The sequence below is a fragment of the Castor canadensis genome, chromosome 4 (assembly GCF_047511655.1).
Source record: "Castor canadensis chromosome 4, mCasCan1.hap1v2, whole genome shotgun sequence".
Lineage (NCBI taxonomy): Eukaryota > Metazoa > Chordata > Mammalia > Rodentia > Castoridae > Castor > Castor canadensis.
In genome coordinates this window covers 149,131,989-149,144,914 of record NC_133389.1, presented here as the reverse complement: position 1 = coordinate 149,144,914, position 12,926 = coordinate 149,131,989, and positions in this window count along the sequence as shown.

Sequence of the window (12,926 nt, the reverse complement as noted above, 5' to 3'; positions counted from 1 at the left end):
CCACAAGGTGTAAGTCACATTCATATATAATGGCACTTTTGTGTCTTTGTTTTGGTGGTACTGGGGCTTGAATTCAGGATGTTATGCTTGCTTGCCAGGTGTTCTATCACCTAAGCCACACCCCCAACAATTTTTGCTTTAGGTATTTTTTCATACAGGGACTTGCATTTATGCTGGGGCTTTCCTGGACCACAATCGTATTCATGCTTCCCATGTAGCTAGGATGACAGGCATGTACCACCACACTCAGCTTTTTATTGGTTGAGACAGGGTCTCAGACTTTTTGTTTGGGCTGTTCTCAAACTGCAATCCTCTCAATCTCTTCCTCCCAAGAGCTGGGATTATGAGTGTGAGCCAGCACACCTGGCCACTTTTGTGTCTTTAAGTTGTCACTCCAACTCACCCACCAACACCTGCAGACATTCTGGCATGATCAGCTTCACTTTTGTTTTAAGTGTACCTGTTTTACTTGTGTGGTCCAAGCAGAAATAAATGTAAAAGGCTTGATTCTATTGTTTCTCATCAACAACTTTCAAACCAGTGGGGAGAGGCAGTAGTTTCCTCTTCATCTCTGAGTCCATCCCTCAAGCTGATTCCAGAGGGTTTTTAATGCTTTATGTCAATGAACAGTTTCCAGTAGGATAAAATATGGTGCATCTGGTATCAGAACTTTAATATCTCTCCCCCTTTAATACTTTTCTTGGGTTTGATATTCAGTTTTTCTTACTATTCCTACATAACAAATCACTCCCAAAGTTCATGACTTTAAATCACAATAACTAATTTTTCTCAGCAATCGGCAATTTGGACAAAGCTAACTCGTCTCTGCTCCAGATGAATCATCTGTGTTGAGTCAAGTGGGAGTTGGAAGGTCTACTTTCAAGACAGCTCTCTCAGGAGGCTGGCATGAAGGTGCTGGCCCTTGTCTGGGAATTTAGTTCGTCCCTACTCAGGAACCCTCCTGTGGAGGCTTGGACTTCCTCACAAAATGGTGAATCCCTTCCACATACAAGTATACCAAAGAAGAAAAGTAAAGGATATTGCACTCATTGTACTGACTCTGCCCTTTGGGATTAGGTTGGAGAGGGAGAGAGGGAGCTAGAAGTGAGAAGATACTTGGTTAGTTGAAGAGTAACATTGTCTTAGTGTTCTTTGTGTTGAAAGATGATCAAAAGCTTGCCTCTTCTCTTGAGAGGAAGTTTTTTAGGCATTTAGGCCACCCATCCTCACTGGGGACTTCTCACAGTGTTCCTTGAAGCAGAAGATACCTCCTTATCTGGTTCTTTATAAGTTCTTCCATGAGCTCATTTTCTGGTGGCAGATCCCACATGGGCTTTTGAGAATAATCTAGCTCTAGCTGGAATTAATGACTCCATCTGATTCAAGTCCAATCTCTTTCAAAATCAAGCTTTTGCCACTGATGGAGGTGAAATGTTCTCACGTTGTTCCTGTTTTTTTCTTACTATGTCATCAGAGACAGTTCCAGCCTTTTTATCTTTTCTAAGTAGGACTTGACTACCAGTATCCAAGTCATGGAAGATTCATCTCAAACTATCCAGGAGGTCATAAAGTCTTCTTTTCCCACAAGTGGGTCTGAGGTTGATGACAAAACAGGATTTTGTTTTTGCTTATTGGTTTGTTTTTGTGGTTTGAACTCAGCACCTCCTGCTTGCTCTACCTCTTGAGGCATGTCCCCAGTCTTTTTTTTTTTTTTAACTTTTACTTTGTTTTCCAGATAGGGTCTCACTCTAACTTTGACTTGACTGGCTTTGAACCATGATATTTCTGTCTCTGCCTCCCAAGTAGCTAGGATTACAGGTGTATGCCACCATGCTTTGCCCTTTTTTTCTCTTTAGAAGATAGGCAACCAAAAAAACCCCAATAGAGTGCTCCATAAATAGTCTTTCTATTAATTGAACATAGTCATCTATCAAATTTCTTTCTTTTACATAATAAGAGGTAGCAGATAGGCTAAATGTGACAGACCCAATATTTCTCTACCATATTAATAAGTCCCATATAAATATTTTGGCACTACATAGAAGATATAGGTATTTAGCAACTTAACCCCTTTTCTCTGGGTTGGGAACTCAAAGCAACTAAGATAACAAATTCCCATTTTTATGTATTTATTATATCATAATACATACATACTAATGAAATATTATAAATTCCTTGATCTTATATTTTGGAGATCATATATTTTGGAGGCATACAGAGAAATTTTTATACCAATAGAAAATCAAAGACTGAAGGGCTGAAAGACATTTCCTTTCCAACAGTAGTCTCAAGACTTCCACATAACTGAAGGTATATTTCTAGTTGGCAAATCTTGCACTAAAGTATTCAAGTTCTTATAATATCATTATGGTAGATACAGTTTTGTGGCACTGTGTGGAGTCTGGAATAAAATTAGCCATTGTTTTAATGCAGTCAATAAAATAAGTTGGGCTCATTGTATTCACAAAGCAGGCATGTGTAACCAGCACATCTGGCAGAGTCTGAAATGTAGGTAAATCCCCAAAGACAGAAATTCAATTTCCTTCTAACTTGTAGAAAGGTAAACTGTACCCATTACATTCTGTAGACCAGAAAGAAATGTCAAATGTTTTAACTGAGAAAGTGCCATGATAGTTTAAGTCTTATAAGGCTCCAAACCAGAAATAATATGTAGTTTACACCTGGTCTCTGATATACAAAACATTTATTGAGAAAATACTGTTTGGACTACACAGTAGGAAACAAAGAGAAAAATCCACCCTCTAGTCCCTGATCCCTGCTCTCAAGGAACTTCTATTTTTGTTGGAAGATGAGGAGTATGAATAAGAATGCTCAATCAGTATGTGTGCACCAGCAGAATATCAAATCAGTGTTAGACAACAAATATCAGCATAGTGGGGACCACTCAATGAGCATCCAGTAAAGATTTGATATAAATAAATAAATAAATAAGTAAATAATAGTAAAGAGATTGTACTGAAGTACCTTGGGGCTCCAGAAAAGATCTTACGGGTCAGCAGGGTGTCTCTTGATACTGTATTTAACCTGCTAACTTCTAATCGATGTAACTACAATATGATGAAATTGTTTTGCTTGGGTAAGATAGATTTCAGTTTTTTTGATGATTTCAATAGGAGAAAAGATTGAGTCACTGCCTTGGGAATGAAATAGATGGAGGAAAGGAAGGAATAAATCAGGTGAAGATGAAAACCCTCAGCTTGGGGCTGTCTTCATATTCAGTGTTAGAATCACTGCAGGATCTTTTCCACTCTAATTTTCAGGTTAATTTACCAGCCACAGGCCGTAAGAGGCAGTGGAGGCACAGTTTCACTTTGTTTATTTTTAATGTTGATTTTTTTACTCTATCAATACACAGGTGCTAGATTTGGCTAAGGGCTGCAATTGCAACTATACTTTTAAGTTTTGAAGAGGGTGCAGAGTTACCTCAACTTAAATTTATGGTGAAAGTTTTTCTAAATGAAATTCAGGTTCTGGGAGAGGGAATTTGAGCCATAAAGAAGAGGGAGAGGGGTGGAGGATGTCTGATTTAACCAGTACAGAGATTCACTACTTATAGGATATACAGCTTTGACGTTTGAGAAATGAGGCAGAAAAGTATTTCATTCAAAATGAAAAATACTATGAAGAAACACTGATATTAGCTATATTGTTATGATCATGTAGTCAAGGTTATTTAACATTTTGATTAGATGATTTCCCTACACTGTGAATCTTACTATTGGCTTTCTTTCCTAAATGTCTTTTGGTAGAGGGCTTTTATATGTGAAAGCCTGAGAGAAAAATCCTTGTTTTGTTGCTTCTATATTACATTTGGGGTGGGAGAGAGTTAAAAATATCAGTTGGAAGGTTTTTCTTTTTGCATTATCTCAAAAAAAATCTTCACTTTAGCAGGACCACTTTGCTGAATAATTAGTTTGTGCAAACATGCCTGTGAACCCTAGCCTCTGAAAGCTTGGTTTTTTGGTATTGTATATCTATCTGTTAGAGAAATCTCAGTGTGTAAAATTGATTGGAGGATGCCTCCCTTCTTCAGAAAAACCTTCCATCCTTCCCACTATGACAATTCTGATTTGTGTTTAAGTATTACTCTAATTTGTGTGTGTATGTTAAAAGCAGTTCTATTCAACACAGGACTGAAAGGTCATACTGTTTTTTATTCATGTGTTGATGTTTGTTTGAATTTGTGTATTTGAGCCCATGTCTTTGTGGTATATTTTAGGTTATAAATTCTTAAAAGACAGGAATTGTTACTCTTCGATTAACTTTGTATATCTTCCAGCATGAGCCTCTGTATATACAAAAGCTTAATGCATTCAATCTGTTGAAAAATTACTGGGCCTGGGATTCTTCAAGGGTAAAATTGTATTCTGTGATATTTTCATTTAGACATGGAATTCATCCACACTGATTTTTTTTTCACAAAACTGTCCTGTGGTATTGCTAGATAAGGAGGAGAATGAAAGCAACATGCTCTGATTTCAGGATGAAGAGGGAAGGAAAAGATAATTCCCACATAATGTGCATCTGATATGTGAAGAGTAATCTGCCTGAACTGGTTGCCTCAGATACTGTCACAAGGCAAGAGTAGAAGACAATAAAATGTGTATGAAGACCACAGAATTTGGTCTTTCAAGAATGGGCTTATGGACTAGGGCTGTGGCTTAACTGCTAGAGTGCCTGCCTTGTAAGCTCAAGATCCTGAGTTCAAACCCAAGTACTTCCAAAAAGAATGGAAAACTCGAGTACATGAGTTTGAATTTCTGTTCTGCTATGTGTACTGACTTGTGTAATCTTGGCAACTTAACTTGACTTCTCTGAAACTCTGCCTATCTACAAAGTCCCAATTAAAATATCTGCCTCACAAGTATCATCCCAAGAATCATAAGTGGATATCATTTGTCAGGTTGATAAATGAAGAAACTGAGGACACACCAGTAAATGATTGACCCAGGTCACATTGTAAGTGCCTGGCAGGTTTTATGATTCCAAGTCCTATAAAAAATTAAAAGATGAATAGTATTGGAGGGAAGATAGCTAACTTAAGTTGAGGGTATAATTGAACTGAGGGTGCCTCTTAAAACTGAGTGATCATGTCTGCTGAACAGAGGCAGAAAAGAGACAGTAGACAGTGAGATTTGCAATTTTGACTATTTAAGACTAAATTTGTTGGTAAATGAAAGAAGAGCTCAAACAACACTGGAATTATAAAGATAGAAGTATGGTTCTCCTGCTTGTAAATGTAGAGAGTCTAAAGTTGTGTGTTTATTTAAAAATTATTGAGGATTTGAGCTAGTTCTGGCTTGTGTTCTGCCACTGCAGACACTCTACTTCCACATCCTGAGGCAGCCATATCCAGTCAACCTATCTACTTTCTAAATAACAGGAGGAGAAAAGATTGAGAAGGATGCTTCCTGGTCATGAGTACACTTCCAGCAAATGGGTCTACCACTTCTGTATTTCATTGGCCAGATGTGGACACATGACTATACAAACAACAATGGGTTTTGTAGCCAAGAGCTAATCTGGGAGTTCTGTGATTGAGGAACAGAAGACAATAGATACTTAGGGACATGATTTACAGTTTTTGTGCTTGAAAAACTAGTCTAAATGAATCAATTTCTTGTCTACTGGCTCCTTTGCTTTCAACTTGATTAAAAAACTGTTTAGATTTAGGAAGGGTTTTAATAGTTTCATAGCTGGAGCATGTGTTTTCAACTATAGACAAAATTCATTTAAAAGAATATAAAAAATGATAGTGAATAATATTTAAATACATTGCATCTGTGCATGAAGATGGTATAACAAAATGCACTGAAAGCTTTGAATAATAGGGAAGCAAGGTGATAGAAGTGTAGGTAATAGAAGGGGTTAATCTGATTAAAGAATGGTATGTGCATTTGTGAAATTCCAAGGCAAAACCCCTTGAATAATCAGTAATAATAATAATAAAGGAAAGTAAGGTAAAACAGGTCCTGTCTGGAGAAGGATACCAATGGGAGAATACCATTTAGAAAAGGGTGAAGGAGGGTGAATATGGTCAATGTAACTTTGTGAACATGTAGGAAAAGATAAATAAATGTCACAATGAATCCCCCCATACAACTAATATATGCTACTAAAAAATAAAAATTAATAAATAAAATAAAAATAACTTCAGAGAAAAAAAGAATATCTAGAATCTTCTATAGAATTATACCTTTCATAATAATAAAATGGAATGAGGATTCCAAGATGGCGGCTAGAGGTAGGAAGCAGAAAGCGACCCTCCTATAGTGAAATCTTGGAGAGACGCTGGAGACACACTTTGCAGGCATAATCACTGAGAAAAGGCATAACTTTGACCCCTCCACATCTCCAGCCGGTGCAGAGAATCTCCACTTCACGTTAAACGGAGAAACGAGGAGGGCCCCCGGGCCGCTGGCTGGCGCCCATACGGCTTGGGAAGACGCGGACCAGGTGAGCTTCGCGGTACCGCGGTTCCCCCACAGACAAGCCTGGGCCAGAGCAGCATAGCCCCCTGGACAGACTGACCTCCACCCAGGAAAAAAGAAAAGAGAAACTGAGTAATAAGCAATAAGAACAGTTAAGACAGCTGGAAAGAGGGTGGGGTGCATTGAGTGCTGAAGATTGGGGGAAGGGAATCCTTCCTGGGACTGTAAATAAACAAGCCGGGTGGGCTGGAGAGGCTCTGGTGGGAGCAGGGCGCGCACCCAGCAACCAGGAGCGGGGAAGCTTGTGAGAGGAGGGAAGACCCACTTCCCACGTGAACTGTAAACAAACATGGTGGCCGGCAGGAGCAGCAGCACCACCCAGTAAGCAGGAGCAGGAAAGCTTCTTAAAGTGGCAGTGGGAGGAAAACTTCAGAGGAGAGGGGGGGAAGACCCTCCTCCCACATGAACTGCAAATAAACACGCAGGCCTGACAACGTGGGGGCAGTGTCACCTTTCCCAGTGCTTGGAAAGGGGAAAGCCTGTAGCAGAGGCTCCCGCACAGGAGAAATCTGAGCAAACAAAGCCTGTGGGACCAGGTGAGTGCTAGCTCACCCCAGAGATCTGCATAAATAACGCAGCCAGCTACAGGCTGAGAGCAGCAGGCAGGCAAGCCACAGTTGCAGATACCACTCTCAGAACTGTCTCCAGACGCTTTTTTTTCTTTTTCTCCCTACCTTTGATGAGAGAACAACCGAATTACACCTGCAAGCTGAAAAACTTACTGAAACTGTATTGAAATTTGAATTGGGGACACTTGGTGGGGCTTTTGTGTGTGTGTGTGTGTGAGTGTGTAGTTTTGTTCTACTTTATGAATCCCCTTTGATGAGACAACTACAGAACAACATCTGAGGCACCAACTCCAGGTATGGAGATTGAGACGGACACCCAAATTATTAAGACTGAAACTGCATTGCATATAAACTTGGAAGTTTTTTGGGTTTTTTTTTTAATTTTCTATTTTCCATTTTATTTTAATTCATTTTTATATAGAGATATTACTTTCATTCACTTATTTTTTATTGTTTTTATCTTTGATTTTCAATCCTCTCTCTGTCTCTCTAATGTCTGTTCAGCTTACTGTCGATTAGTACACTAACACTCCCTGTTTATACCTTTGAAATGCTCTTGTCTGATACCTTGTTCTGCTTTCTCCCTCTTGTCTGTATATTTGTTTTCCCCTTTTCTTTAACTTCTTGCTTTCCATCTCAGCTCACTCTTCCATTCTAAATATTACCATTGTTATTATTACAAGCTAGAAAATACTTAATTACACACAGTACAGGGACAGTAACAACACCAAGGACAATGACGGGAAGACAGAAAAAACAGGGAAACCAGTTTCCCCACAGCAAAAAATTCGTACAGGAACCAGAAGGGAATGAAGAGAACAGAAACTCAGAGCCAGACTCCAACAAAATGAAGATAAACTATGCCAAAGGACCCAATGAAGCCCACAAGAATAATTTAAAAGAAGACATACTACAAGTACTCAATGAGAATTTTATAGAGATGATACTGGATAGGGTCAAACAAAATGTACAGGAGACACTCAAGAAATTCCAAGACAATAAAAATAGAGAATTTGAAAAAGCAAAAGAAGAAATAAAGGAAACCATAGAAGCACTGTATAAACACCAAAGTGAAAGAGAGAACACAATGAATACATGGATAAATGAACTCAGGACAAAAACAGACAACAATAAAGAAGAAAACTGCCAGGATATGGAAAACCTCAGAAAAAAGAACGAAACAGAACTGCAAAACAAAATGGAAGGCCAATCCAGCAGAATAGAACAAACAGAAGACAGAATCTCAGAACTTGAAGATGAAATGGTAATTAAAGGAAAAACCAAAGAACTATTAATTAAACATCTCAAGACCTGTGAAAAGAAAATGCAAGAACTCACTGACTCCATCAAAAGACCAAACTTGAGAATAATGGACATCGAAGAAGGAGAAGAGGTGCAAGCGAAGGGAATGCGTAATATATTCAACAAAATAATAACGGAAAATTTCCCAAATCTAGAGAAAGATATTCCCATACAAATGCAAGAGGCCTCCAGGACACCAAACAGACCAGATCAAAATAGAACTACTCCATGACATATCATCATTAAAACAACAAGTTCAGAAACTAAGGAAAGAATATTGAAGGCTGTAAGAGAGAAAAAACAAGTAACATACAAAGGTAAACCCATCAAAATCACAGCAGACTTCTCAACAGAAACATTAAAAGCAAGAAGAGCATGGGGTGAGATCTTCTGGGCACTGAATGAAAATAACTTCAACCCCAGGATACTCTACCCAGCAAAGCTATCATTCAAAATAGATGGAGCAATAAAAGTCTTCCATGATAAGCAGAAACTAAAACAATATGTGACCACAAAGCCACCATTACAAAAGATTCTGCAAGGGATCCTGCACACAGAAAGTGACACCCAACTTAACCATGAAAAGGCAGGCAGCACCAAACCACAGGATAAGAAAAAGCAAGACAGTAGAGAGTAACATCAAGTTAGGTACACACAATCAAACCTTCAAACAACTAAGACAACTAAATGGCAAGAATCACCACATACCTATCAGTACTAATGCTTAATGTTAATGGACTTAATTCACCCATCAAAAGACACTGTTTGACAAAATGGATTAAAAAAGAAGATCCAACAATTCGTTGCTTACAGGAGACTCATCTCACTGACAGAAATAAGTATATGCTTAGGATGAAAGGCTGGAAGAAGATTTGCCAAGCCAATGGCCCCCGAAAACAAGCAGGAGTAGCAATACTTATCTCTGACAAAGTAGACCTCAAACCTACATTGATCAAACGAGATAAAGAAGGACATTCCATACTAATAAAAGGGGAAATAGACCAAAAGGAAATAATAATCATCAATCTGTACGCACCCAATGTCAATGCACCCAATTTCATCAAACATACCCTGAAAGACCTAAAAGCATATATAAACGCCAACACAGTGGTTGTGGGAGACTTTAACACTCCATTATCATCAATAGATAGGTCATCCAAACAAAAAATCAATAAAGAAATCCAAGATCTAAAATATGCAATAGATCAAGTGGACCTAGTAGATGTCTACAGAACATTTCATCCAACCTCTACACAATATACATTCTTCTCAGCAACCCATGGAACCTTCTCCAAAATAGATCATATCCTAGGGCACAAAGCAAGCCTCAGCAAATATAAGAAAGTAGAAATAATACCGTGCATACTATGTGACCACAATGCAGTAAAAGTAGAACTCAACAACAAAAGCAAAGACAAAAACCATGCAAACAGCTGGAAACTAAATAACTCATTACTTAATGAAGAGTGGATCATCGATGCAATAAAAGAGGAAATTAAAAAGTTCCTGGAAGTCAATGAAAATGAAAACACAACCTACCGGAACCTATGGGACACAGCTAAGGCAGTCTTGACAGGAAAGTTTATAGCCATGAGTGCATATATTAAAAAGATTGAAAGATCCCAAATCAATGACCTAATGATACATCACAAACTCCTAGAAAAACAAGAACAAGCAAATCCCAAAACAAATAGAAGGAGAGAAATAATAAAAATAAGAGCTGAAATCAATGAAATAGAAACCAAAAAAAACATACAAAGAATTAATGAAACAAAAAGTTGGTTCTTTGAAAAAATAAACAAGATCGATAGACCCCTGGCAAACCTGACTAAAATGAGGAGAGAAAAAACCCAAATTAGTAGAATTAGGAATGCAAAAGGGGAGATAACAACAAACACCATGGAAGTCCAGGAAATCATCAGAGACTACTTTGAGAACATATATTCAAATAAATTTGAAAATCTAAAAGAAATGGACAGATTTCTAGATATATATGATCATCCAAAACTGAACCAAAGGAAATTAATCACCTGAATAGATCTATAACACAAAATGAAATTGAAGCAGCAATCAAGAGTCTCCCCAAAAAGAAAAGTCCAGGACCTGATGGATTCTCTGCTGAATTCTTTCAGACCTTTAAAGAAGAACTGATACCAACCCTCCTTAAACTGTTCCACGAAATAGAAAGGGAAGGAAAACTGCCAAACACATTTTATGAAGCCAGTATTACACTTATCCCAAAACCAGGCAAAGACACCTCCAAAAAGGAGAACTATAGGCCAATCTCCCTAATGAACATTGATGCAAAAATCCTCAACAAAATAATGGCAAACCGAATTCAGCAACACATCAAAAAGATTATTCACCACGACCAAGTAGGCTTCATCCCAGGGATGCAGGGGTGGTTCAACATACGAAAATCAATAAACGTAATAAACCACATTAACAGAAGCAAAGACAAAAACCACTTGATCATCTCAATAGATGCAGAAAAAGCCTTTGATAAGATCCAACATCATTTCATGATAAAAGCTCTAAGAAAACTAGGAATAGAAGGAAAGTTCCTCAACATTATAAAAGCTATATATGACAAACCTACAGCCAGCATTATACTTAACGGAAAAAAACTAAAACCATTCCCTCTAAAATCAGGAACCAGACAAGGATGCCCACTATCTCCACTCCTATTCAACATAGTACTGGAATTCCTAGCCAGAGCAATTAGGCAAGAAGAAGGAATAAAAGGAATACAAATAGGTAAAGAAACTGTCAAAATATCCCTATTTGCAGATGACATGATCCTATACCTTAAAGACCCAAAAAACTCTACTCAGAAGCTTCTAGACATCATCAATAGCTATAGCAAGGTAGCAGGACATAAAATCAACATAGAAAAATCATTAGCATTTCTATACACTAACAATGAGCAAACGGAAAAAGAATGTATGAAAATAATTCCATTTACAATAGCCTCAAAAAAAAATCAAATACCTAGGTGTAAACCTAACAAAAGATGTGAAAGACCTCTACAAGGAAAACTATACACTTCTGAAGAAAGAGATTGAGGAAGACTATAGAAAGTGGAGAGATCTCCCATGCTCATGGATTGGTAGAATCAACATAGTAAAAATGTCGATACTCCCCAAAGTAATCTACATGTTTAATGCAATTCCCATCAAAATTCCAATGACATTCATTAAAGAGTTTGAAAAATCTACTGTTAAATTTATATGGAAACACAAGAGGCCACGAATAGCCAAGGCAATACTCAGTCAAAAGAACAATGCAGGAGGTATCACAATACCTGACTTCAAACTATATTACAAAGCAATAACAATAAAAACAGCATGGTACTGGCACAAAAACAGACATGAAGACCAGTGGAACAGAATAGAGGACCCAGATATGAAGCCACACAACTATAAGCAACTTATCTTTGACAAAGGAGCTAAAAATATATGATGGAGAAATAGCAGCCTCTTCAACAAAAACTGCTGGGAAAACTGGTTAGCAGTCTGCAAAAAACTGAAACTAGATCCATGTTTATCACCCTATATCAATATTAACTCAAAGTGGATCAAGCACCTTAATATCAGACCCCAAACTCTGAAGGTGATATAGAAAAGATTTGGAAATACTCTGGAGTTCGTAGGTATAGGTAAGAACTTTCTCAATGAAACCCCAGCAGCACAGCAAGTAAGAGATAGCATAGATAAATGGGACCTCATAAAACTAAAAAGCTTCTGTTCATCAAAAGAAATGGTCTCTAAACTGAAGAGAACACCCACAGAGTGGGAGAAAATATTTGCCAACTATACATCAGACAAAGGACTGATAACCAGAATATACAGGGAACTTAAAAAACTAAATTCTCCCAAAACTAATGAACCAATAAAGAAATGGGCACGTGAACTAAACAGAACTTTCTCAAAAGAAGAAATTCAAATGGCCAGAAAACACATGAAAAAATGCTCACCATCTCTAGCAATAAAGGAAATGCAAATTTAAACCACACTAAGATTCACCTCACCCCTGTTAGAATAGCCATCATCAGCAACACCACCAACAACAGGTGTTGGCGAGGATGCGGGGAAAAAGGAACCCTCTTACACTGTTGGTGGGAATGTAGACTAGTACAACCACTCTGGAAAAAAATTTGGAGGCTACTTAAAAAGCTGGACATTGATCTACCATTTGATCCAGCAATACCACTCTTGGGGATATACCCAAAAGACTGTTACTCCAGAGGCACCTGCACATCCATGTTTATTGCGGCACTATTCACAATAGCCAAGTTATGGAAACAGCGAAGATGCCCCACCACTGACGAATGGATTAAGAAAATGTGGTATCTATACACAATGGAATTTTATGCAGCCATGAAGAAGAACGAAATGTTATCATTCACTGGTAAATGGATGGAATTGGAGAACATCATTCTGAGTGAGGTTAGCCTGGCCCAAAAGACCAAAAATCGTATGTTCTCCCTCATATGTGGACATTAGATCAAGGGCAAACACAACAATGGGATTAGACTATGAGC